Genomic DNA, 10,020 nt, shown 5'->3' on the forward strand with positions numbered 1-10,020 from the left:
CATCAACATACAAAAGCAGAAGAATAACTCCACGTTCACTTTTATGAATAAAAAGTGCATTCTCATGAGGGCTGCAAGTGAAACCAAGATTGCAGATAGTTGTGCTGAACTTGTCAAACCATTCACGAGGAGCTTGCTTAAGACCATAAAGTGCCTTGCAAAGGAGACAAACTTTGCTAGAAGGACAAGGATAACCTGAAGGTAGTTTCATATAGACCTTCTTTTTCAAATCTCCATTAAGAAATGCATTCTTCACGTCCATCTGACTGAGAGACCATTTTTTTACTGTAGCAATGGCAAGAAGAGCTCGAACAGATGTGAGATGAGCAACAGGAGCAAAAGTCTTTTCATAGTCAATACCATACTCTTGCGTACAATCTTGAGCAACTAAACGTGCCTTATAATGGTCAATAGAGCCATCAGAGCAAGTCTTGATCTTGTATACTCATCTACTGTCCACAACTTCCTTATTAGAAGGAGGATCAACCAAATCCCAAGTGTGTGCTTTTTCAAGTGCTTGTATTTCTTCCTGCATTGCTTGTGGCCAATTTGAATTTGTGGAGACTTCTCTGAATGATTTAGGTTCATGTTGATGAAGAATAGTAGAAAAGCAATGATAATCAAGAAGATGAGGAGGTGGATTTCTTATCCTAGAAGAACGAGCGGAAGGAGGAGGCATGACGGTAGGAGTAGGATCATTGCCCAGTTTGGAATCATTGGGAGATGGTGAAAGAGGAAGAGCATGAGGCTGTAGAGAGTGACTCGAGACAGAACCTATAGAATCATCACTTGAAAAAAGGTCAATATTTGGGTTAGTGAAGAAAGGTGACTGGGTAGGAGGAATGGACTTAAAGGAGAAAAATCGAGAAAACATCTCCCAGAAGCCAACATGTCGAGATATACGAATACGTTTAGAGAGAGGATCCCAACAACGATAACCCTTGTGTTCAGTGCCATAACCAAGAAAACAACACATGCGAGCTCGAGGTTCAAGTTTACTATGTTCATGAGGCTGAAGAAGAACGAAACAGACACAACTAAAAACTCAAAGAGAACTGTAATCTAGAGAGGTATGATAAAGACACTCAAAGGGAATAGCGTTACCAAGAATAAAAGAAGGAAGTCTATTGATAACATGAACAACAGTAAGAACAGTTTCACCCCAAGTATGCTCAGGACACAAAGAAGAAAGAAGCATTGCATGAATAGAGTCAAGAATGTGACGGTGTTTGCGGTCAGCTCGGCCATTTTGTTGAGATGTACCAGGACAAGAAAACTCAGACAAAGAACCCTGTTCTGCAAGAAAGATTAAAAGTTTGGAATCATGGTATTTCATAGCATTATCGCATCGAAAAACCTTAATGACCTTGGAAAATTGAGTTTTAATCATAGTGGAACAGTTAATATAAATCTGAGATAACTCATGGCAATTAGCCATCAAATAAACCCAAGTAAAGCGTGAATAATCATCAATGAAAATGACAAAGTATCAAACTCCTCCCATAGAAGCGGTGGGAGCGAGGCCCTAAACATCAGAGTGGATAAAATCAAAAGGTGAGCAAGCAAGAGAGGAATTATTGTGAAAATATAAAGCAGGTTGTTTGGCAGTTTGACAAGAAATGCAATCAAAAGACTCATTAGGAACCTGACCTAAAACACTTGAGACACAAGAGAATGCAATTTTTCTAAGGAGCTGTGGGCAAGACGTTGATGCCATAAGTAAAGGGTAGATGGTGAAAAAGCAGCACAAAGATTTGGCACAGGAGGAATATGAAGATTCTCGAGTTCAAACAACCTTATGACCTTACGTCCAGTCCCAATGATTTGTCCCGTTCGACGATCTTGTACACGACAACCAGAAATAGAAAAGGTGACATCAAAACCTAGATCAACAAGTTGACCAACATAAATAAGATTAAAGTTCAATTAGGGAATATAATAAGTATCTGGGAGATTAAGAGTTGACTGCGAGATAGAATCCTTGTGTGTCGCTAAAGAACTGAAGATTGATGGTTTAGAAGTTATAGTAAACTCTCGTTGTAAGTATAGTTACTAAACCAAGCAATCAACCTTTCTTACAAACGTTTTGGTTGTCACAAGTAACAAACCCTTTTAAAATTGATAACCGAGTATTCAAACCTCGGGTCGTCTTCTCAAGGAATCGCAGGGAGGTATGTTCTTATTATTGGTTATGGGTTTTGTAAATTGGGATTTTGAAAGTGAGGAACAAGTAAATTAAATGACAAATAAAATAAACTCTTGGCAAGATATGAAAATTCGGAAGTCCTATCCCAGTTACTCCTATGAGAATGGAAGTTAATCCCACTTAGTTAACCTTTGCGTAAGCAAGGGAAAGTCAAGTGAACCAATTGGTTAGATTTCCCAAGTCCTAGCCAAATCCTAAGGAAAGACTAGAGTTAGTGGAATTTCAGTTAATTAGCTGACATAACAATCAATCATGAATAGTTGATAACTCAAGAGCTTCCAGTTAATCAATTAAAGCCAATAATGTGGAAAGCTAAATTGAAATCATAAATATCTGGAATACCTCAAGTAATATTCATTCAAAGCAGTAAAATCTAACATGGAAAAGTTCATAAGCCAATTGGGCAACATAAATCAAATACAAGTAAAAGCATTAAAGTATCTCAAAGTAGAAGAGAAGTCAAAATAAAGGAATATTGAACCTGATATGAAGATGAGATAAATCCTAATTTCTAAAAATCCTAATCCTAAATTAAATTCTAATCCTAATCCTAATCCTAAGAGAGAGGAGAGAGCCTCTCTCACTAAAAACTACATCTAAAACTATGAAAAGTGAATTATGAAAGCATCTTGAATCTCTGCATGTTCTTTGACTTTAATCTGTGTTTCTGGGCCAAAAACTGGGTTAAAATGCGGCCCAGAATCTCTGCCAGCGACTTTTTTAATTCTGCAGATCGCGCAGGTCACGCGTCCGCGTCGTCCACGCATTCACTTCACTTAGCATTTCTCGTACCACGCGTACGCGTCGTCCACGCTTTCACGTCGTTCGTGCAACTTCCAATCCGCACGGTCGCGTCAGGCACGCGAACGCGTCACTCTGATTTCTTCCATTTCGCGCGGTCGCGTGAGCCATGCGACCACGTGACTTCTCGCTGGTCGTTTCCTCAATTCCTTGTATTCCTTCCATTTTTGCATGCTTCCTCTTCATTCTCTAAGCCATTCCTGCCCTATGAAGCCTGAAACACTTAACGCACAGATCAAGGCATCGAATGGTAATAAGAGGGGATTAAGATTAGCTAAATTAAGACCAAAGAAGCGTGTTTTCAATCATAGAACTAAATTAGGAAGGAATTGTAAAATCATGCAAATCATATGAATAAGTGGGTGAAAAGCTTGATAAAACCACTCAATTAAATACAATATAAACCATAAAATAGTGGTTTATCAACCTCCCCACACTTAAACATTAGAATGTCCTCATGCTAAACTCAAGGAGACTAAATAAATAAGTAGGGAAAGGCAAGACTCATGCAATGCAACCTATGAATGTGAATGCAACTACATACAAAGATGATTCTACCTACTTGGTGAAAAAGTAAATAAATCTTTCAAGAACAAAAATGAACTGGATTTCCCTAATTCAAATCACAAAATACAATATGAATAACTTGCAAGAAGAAGATAGCTCATGAAAGCAGGGAACATAAAATTGAGCGCTGAACCCTTACTGGTAGTGCATATCACTCTAACTCTCAAGTGTCTAGGGTCAATTCTCTCAATTATCTACTAATCTTGCTTTCTATAGCTTGCTCTTCATCTAACAATCAACACAAATTTAATGCACCAATACACAAATCAAGAGGTCTTTTAAGGGTTGTAATGGGGTTAGGGTCAAGGTAGGATTGTATTTGGCCAAGTGGACTAAAATCTAAATCCTTAATTAACATAAACTTTCCACCTAACTTAAGACAATCCATTTAATTAAAATACAAAATCTAACTTCCCATTAACTGTGTTTACTACATATTTATGCATTCCAAAATTTGAGTTCAGAACATATGCATTGATACCAACACTTACTTTGGGGCATTTTGTCCCCTTTTAATTATTTGCTCTTTTCTTTTTCTTTTTCACTTTTTTTTAATGCATATGATTCAAGTATTGAATGCAATAATATGTGCTCAACTATTATTTTGTACATTTTCACTAAAATATACAACACCCAATTATTCAAACCAAATATTTTCAGACCCAACTTCTCCACACTTAAATCATGAGCACTTTTACTAGTCTAAGCTAACCAAGGATTCAAATTAAGGATATTATTATTTTTCGCTTAGAGTTAGTAATGTGCTAAAGTAAAGAACAAATGGGTATATTAGGCTCAAATTGGTTTGCAAAGGATAATGAAAGGGGTAAGGCCATATGGGTATGTAAGCTTAGTGAAACAAAGGCCTCAATCATATCAGTGCATGCATACATCAAACAATAGAAATATAGAATTAAGCAAGATAAAGATCACAATTTTAGAGAGAAAAACACACCAAAAATAAAATATTAGTTGATAAAATACAACCAATCAAATAGGCTCAAAATCTCGCTGGTTTTGTGTGTTCGGGCTTTAAACCATGTTCCAAAATAAGATTTCTTCAAACAAGTTTTTCAAAAAGTTTTATTCAAATTAGTGAAATACTATAAAAATTTCTTGAAAAAGAAAATATTACTTTAACCAAGTGGTAAAATATGCACACAAAAAAACAAACATACAATCAAACATACAAATGCAACAATGAAAAACAAAAATTGGTATTGAGAAGGGACTAACTAACCCGTGGAGATCGGTATCGACCTTCACACACTTAAATATTGCACCGTCCTCGGTGCATGCAAAGATGTGCAAGTGGCGGGGGTTGTGGTTCCTCAGCTAGTACTCTTTTGTTCCTTTCCTTGCCAGTGGTATAGAAGTAGCTTTCTCTTTACCTTTCTTGGTGGCCATCCTGAAAGAAAACGAGGAAAGACATTAGCATTCAAGGGTTATAGCAAGGAAAAGAATAGGACATGTGGTAATCAATGCACAGGTATGGATAATGATGTGAACACATGGTCATGACTACATGTGGCAAATCAACAATAGAAATATAGCAAGTGCATGTGAGGAAAATTGAATGCAAGGTGTTTATTGGCATGCCGGCAAAGGGCATGAGTAGCATAGGTCAAGCATTCAATGTCCAAATTAGATTACCAAGTCTCTCAAATTAATAATATGTTTGTAAAAATAATTATATTTAAATAATAAAATAGAGAAGGGGTTATGTGAAAAGCAGGCATTTAGAGTAGTAGATTTAAAAGAAATCTAAAAATAGTGCAAAATGTCATATGGGCATTTTCACAAACACAAAGCATGCATAGTAAATAAGGTATGGAAAATATTAATTAGAACATGCAAGCACCCTTATAATAATATATAATTGTTTAAACAAATTCCAAATAATCCATAAGCAAAATATGGGAAATAATAACCCAAATAAATTTCCAACACCAATTAAAAGAAAAAAAAAAGAAAGAAAAAGAAAGGAAGGAAGAAAGAAATAAGAAGGGAAAGAAAAGATTTAGATTTGGGGAAGAAAAGAGAAGATATATTGGCAGATCTGGATAAGCTGTGCGGCGCGGGCGACGCGAACACGTGAGTGACGCGTTCGCGCGGTTGGCGCTATTGTCAAGTGACGCGGCCGCGTGGGGCACGCGGTCGCGTGAGTGAGTTTGTGCTACTAGCGCGAGGGCAGCCGCGCGCTCGCGCAACTTTCTGTTTGAAACTCATTTTGCCAAGATTTTGGGTGACGCGGCCGCGTGGGTGACGCGATCGCGTGATAGGCCATATTATGGGGATTGACGTGGACGCGTGGGGCACGCGTTCGCATGGCAGGGCTTGTGCTGCTAGCATGAGTCCAGCCCAATTCTAGTGCAACTTTCGGCCATACACACTTTTTTACGTCGAATTTGAGGCACGCGTTCGCGTGGGTGACGCGGATGCGTGGGAGACATTTTTCCCATATTACGCGGTCGAGTTGATCAATTTGTGCCGAAGGCACGCCTCCAGCCACGCTCTCGCGTGACTCTCTGTTCAATTTGTTTTCTTCCCAACGCACCTATGACACGGACGCGTCGGCGACGCTGTCGCGTTGGGTGCGATTTTATTTTATGCAGTATGCAGAATGCGAAATGCAATGAATGTCATGTGAAAATTCCAGGTTCAAACAAAATTCAAAAATAAAGTAGAATGGAGAAAGAACGATCATACCATGGTGGGTTGTCTCCCACCTTGCACTTTTAGTTAAAGTCCTTAAGTTGGATATTTGATGAGCTTCCTGTCATGATGACTTATGCTTGTACTGATCCAGGAATCTCCACCAATGTTTGAAATTTCAACAGCCTCCAGGGTCCCAAACAAGGTAAGCAAAGCCCTTACGTGAGTTCAAAAAGGCTTCAAGGCTCCCAAAGTGTTGAATGTCGGGATAGATTCCAGGATCCCAAACTCTACTTTTACACCCATTTTTATCTTGATCTACATTTTTCCAGTCGGGTGACAAGTAATTTGAATTCTCACTGCAGTGACCAAACAACTTTCGAGATCCTTTCAATTGAGCTTGATACCAATCCTTGCACCTCAAATTGAAGTGTGAAACCTCATTGAATCTTGCATACCATCTCTGAGTGCGAGTCATTTCCCTTTTACTCTTAAAGCCGCAGAGAACTCTAAGTTGTCCATCTGTTTCAAGTAAACCATATTCAAGTGGAAAAATAAAGATAAGAGTCAAGGATTTTACCCACTTGAAGTCTGTGTTGGTTGGTAGTGGCCTTGAGATCGGTGTTTTTAGTGGTTCTGCAAGCTCTACTCCCTTGTGTTCTTCAGTGAATTCCTCCACTTCTTTGCAAACCTTTTCCATTCCAGCCATGTCCTGGTCAAAGTCTTCCATATCTTCCTCATCACTTGAGTCATAATTAGGAGGTTGAGAAAAGTTGACCTCTGCATTATCTTCATATTCACTTGGGGAAGATTCTCCTGTCTCAAAGAATTCACTTGCGGATGCAAGTTCATCACTCGGAGGACCTGACTGGTGACTATCATCATCAAGGAAATATGCGTCTTGGGTGATTCCGTCCAGTTCTTCATAAGATATCTGCATTGGAGGCTGTACAACATCCTCTTTAGCGTCAGTTGTAACATCCTTGATGGGGTCTTCCATGGCTCTATAATCCCGTGGAGGTTCATCATCTCCTAAATCTTCAACCAACACTTCTTCTTCTACAATGACAACGTCCTCTATTTGTTCTAGTACGAAGTTATGCTCTATGCTATCTACTGGAGTTTCTAATGTCTTCTTCGCACTACGTTCTTCATTAGATTCTCTACATGAAGCCATGAGAGTCTGTTGAGTATCTGAACGTCTGGAAGATAATCGATTTCTTGCTTGATCCAGGTATTTAAGTATGAAATCATATTCATCCTTGATGATTTCCTGTTCAACTATTTCTTCACCTTCAAGTACAAAATCCTCCTTGATGGCTTATTTTCTATGATAACTCCCTTCAACTACTCATTCATCTGCAAAGGTCTCTACTACCTTTACCTTTAGTGCCTCTTCTAGCTCCTTATGAAGTATAGATTCGCGAAGATGATCCTTTCTCTCTTGTTCCATGTCAATAGTATCATTGGGATCATGTTGCTCTTGGGTTGATGGATGTTGGTGCTCTTCCATGGATGGTGGTGATGGGATGGGTGGATCATTATGGTTGAGATGGAAGTGTAGTGGAGCTTGAGGGTTGAATATTGGGTGTAGAGGGTTGGCCCATGCGGGATATAAGTGCTTGAAGAGTAGAGGTGAGACTAATGATAGAGGCAAGTTTGCTTTCCACGGAGGTTTGGGGTGGATAAGAGGGTTCATTTGTTGGGAGAAAAGGTTCATAACACAGAAGTGGTTTCTCTTGATAAGGATATGGAGATGGTGTATATTGAGGTGGTGGTTTTGGGGAATAGTTGGATTGGTGTTGGGGTGGATAAGGATCATATGGTGGCGAATAGTGAACAAGAGCTTGTGAGTATAGTGGATTGAGGTTGCGTTGAAAGAATGGTCTCTGAGCACAGGGTGGGGCTTGTTGGTAGTTACAAGGCGGTCCACCATATCTATCAGCTTGGTATGCATTGTAGAATGGTCTCTGTCCATGATATCTAGGATGATGTTGTTGCCTAAAGGGGTGATCAGATCCTTGTGGCTCCATCCATCTTTGATTGTTTAGACCTTGATGCATAGTTCTGTTATAGCTTCCATTCCTTGCAACAAAATTAGAACCAAACTCAAAGCGAGAGGGGTGAGAATTCATAGTAGCTATCAGAAATAAGAGGGAAGAGAAGGAACAAATAAACAAGTAAAAGAAAAATATTTACAATAACCAATAATAAGGCACACGTATGCAAGTCCCCGGCAACGGCGCCATTTTGAAGAACTGAAGATTGATGGTTTAGAAGTTATAGTAAACTCTCGTTGTAAGTATAGTTACTAAACCAAGCAATCAACCTTTCTTACAAACGTTTTGGTTGTCACAAGTAACAAACTCTTTTAAAATTGATAACCGAGTATTCAAACCTCGGGTCGTCTTCTCAAGGAATTGTAGGGAGGTATGTTCTTATTATTGGTTATGGATTTTGTAAATTGGGGTTTTGAAAGTGAGGAACAAGTAAATTAAATGACAAATAAAATAAATAATTAATTATAAAATAAACTCTTGGCAAGATATGAAAATTCGGAAGTCCTATCCTAGTTACTCCTATGAGAATGGAAGTTAATCCCACTTAGTTAACCTTTGCGTAAGCAAGGGAAAGTCAAGTGAACCAATTGGTTAGATTTTCCAAGTCCTAGCCAAATCCTAAGGAAAGACTAGAGTTAGTGGAATTCCAGTTAATTAGCCGACATACAATCAATCATGAATAGTTGATAACTCAAGAGCTTCCAGTTAATCAATTAAAGCCAATAATGTGGAAAGCTAAATTGAAATCATAAATACCTGGAATACCTCAAGTAACATTCATTCAAAGCAGTAAAATCTAACATGGAAAAGTTCATAAGCCAATTGGGCAACATAAATCAAATACAAGTAAAAGCATTAAAGTATCTCAAAGTAGAAGAGAAGTCAAAATAAAGGAATATTGAACGTGATATGAAGATGAGATAAATCCTAATTTCTAAAAATCCTAATTATAAATTAAATTCTAATCCTAATCATAATCCTAAGAGAGAGGAGAGAGCCTCTCTCACTAAAAACTACATCTAAAACTATGAAAAGTAAATTATGAAAGCATCTTGAATCTCTGCATGTTCCCTGACTTTAATCTGTGTTTCTGGGCCGAAAACTTGGTTGAAATGTGGCCCAGAATCTCTGCCAGCGACTTTTATAATTCTGCAGATCGCGCACGTCATGCGTCCACGTCGTCCACGCGTTCGCGTCACTTAGCATTTCTCGTACCACACGTGCGCGTCGTCCACGCTTTCGCGTCATTCGTGCAGCTTCCAATTCGCACGGTCGCGTCAGGCACGCGAACGCGTCACTCTGATTTCTTCCATTTCGCGCAGTCGCGTGAGCCATGCGACCGCGTGACTTCTCGCTGGTCGTCTCCTCAATTCCTTGTATTCCTTCCATTTTTGCATGCTTCCTCTTCATTCTCTAAGCCATTCCTGCCCTATAAAGCCTGAAACACTTAACGCACAGATCAAGGCATCGAATGGTAATAAGAGAGGATTAAGATTAGCTAAATTAAGACTAAAGAAGCATGTTTTCAATCATAGAGCTAAACTGGGAAGGAATTGTAAAATCATGCAAATCATATGAATAAGTGGGTGAAAAGCTTGATAAAACCACTCAACTAAATACAATATAAACCATAAAATAGTGGTTTATCAGTCCGTGCAAGAGGAAACCATTAGCAGTATTGACAGAAGGTGTATTGTAGTGGTAAACAAAGATGAGAAGAGATTACACAGC

Source organism: Arachis hypogaea, chromosome 3 (genome assembly GCF_003086295.3).
Source record: "Arachis hypogaea cultivar Tifrunner chromosome 3, arahy.Tifrunner.gnm2.J5K5, whole genome shotgun sequence".
NCBI lineage: Eukaryota > Viridiplantae > Streptophyta > Magnoliopsida > Fabales > Fabaceae > Arachis > Arachis hypogaea.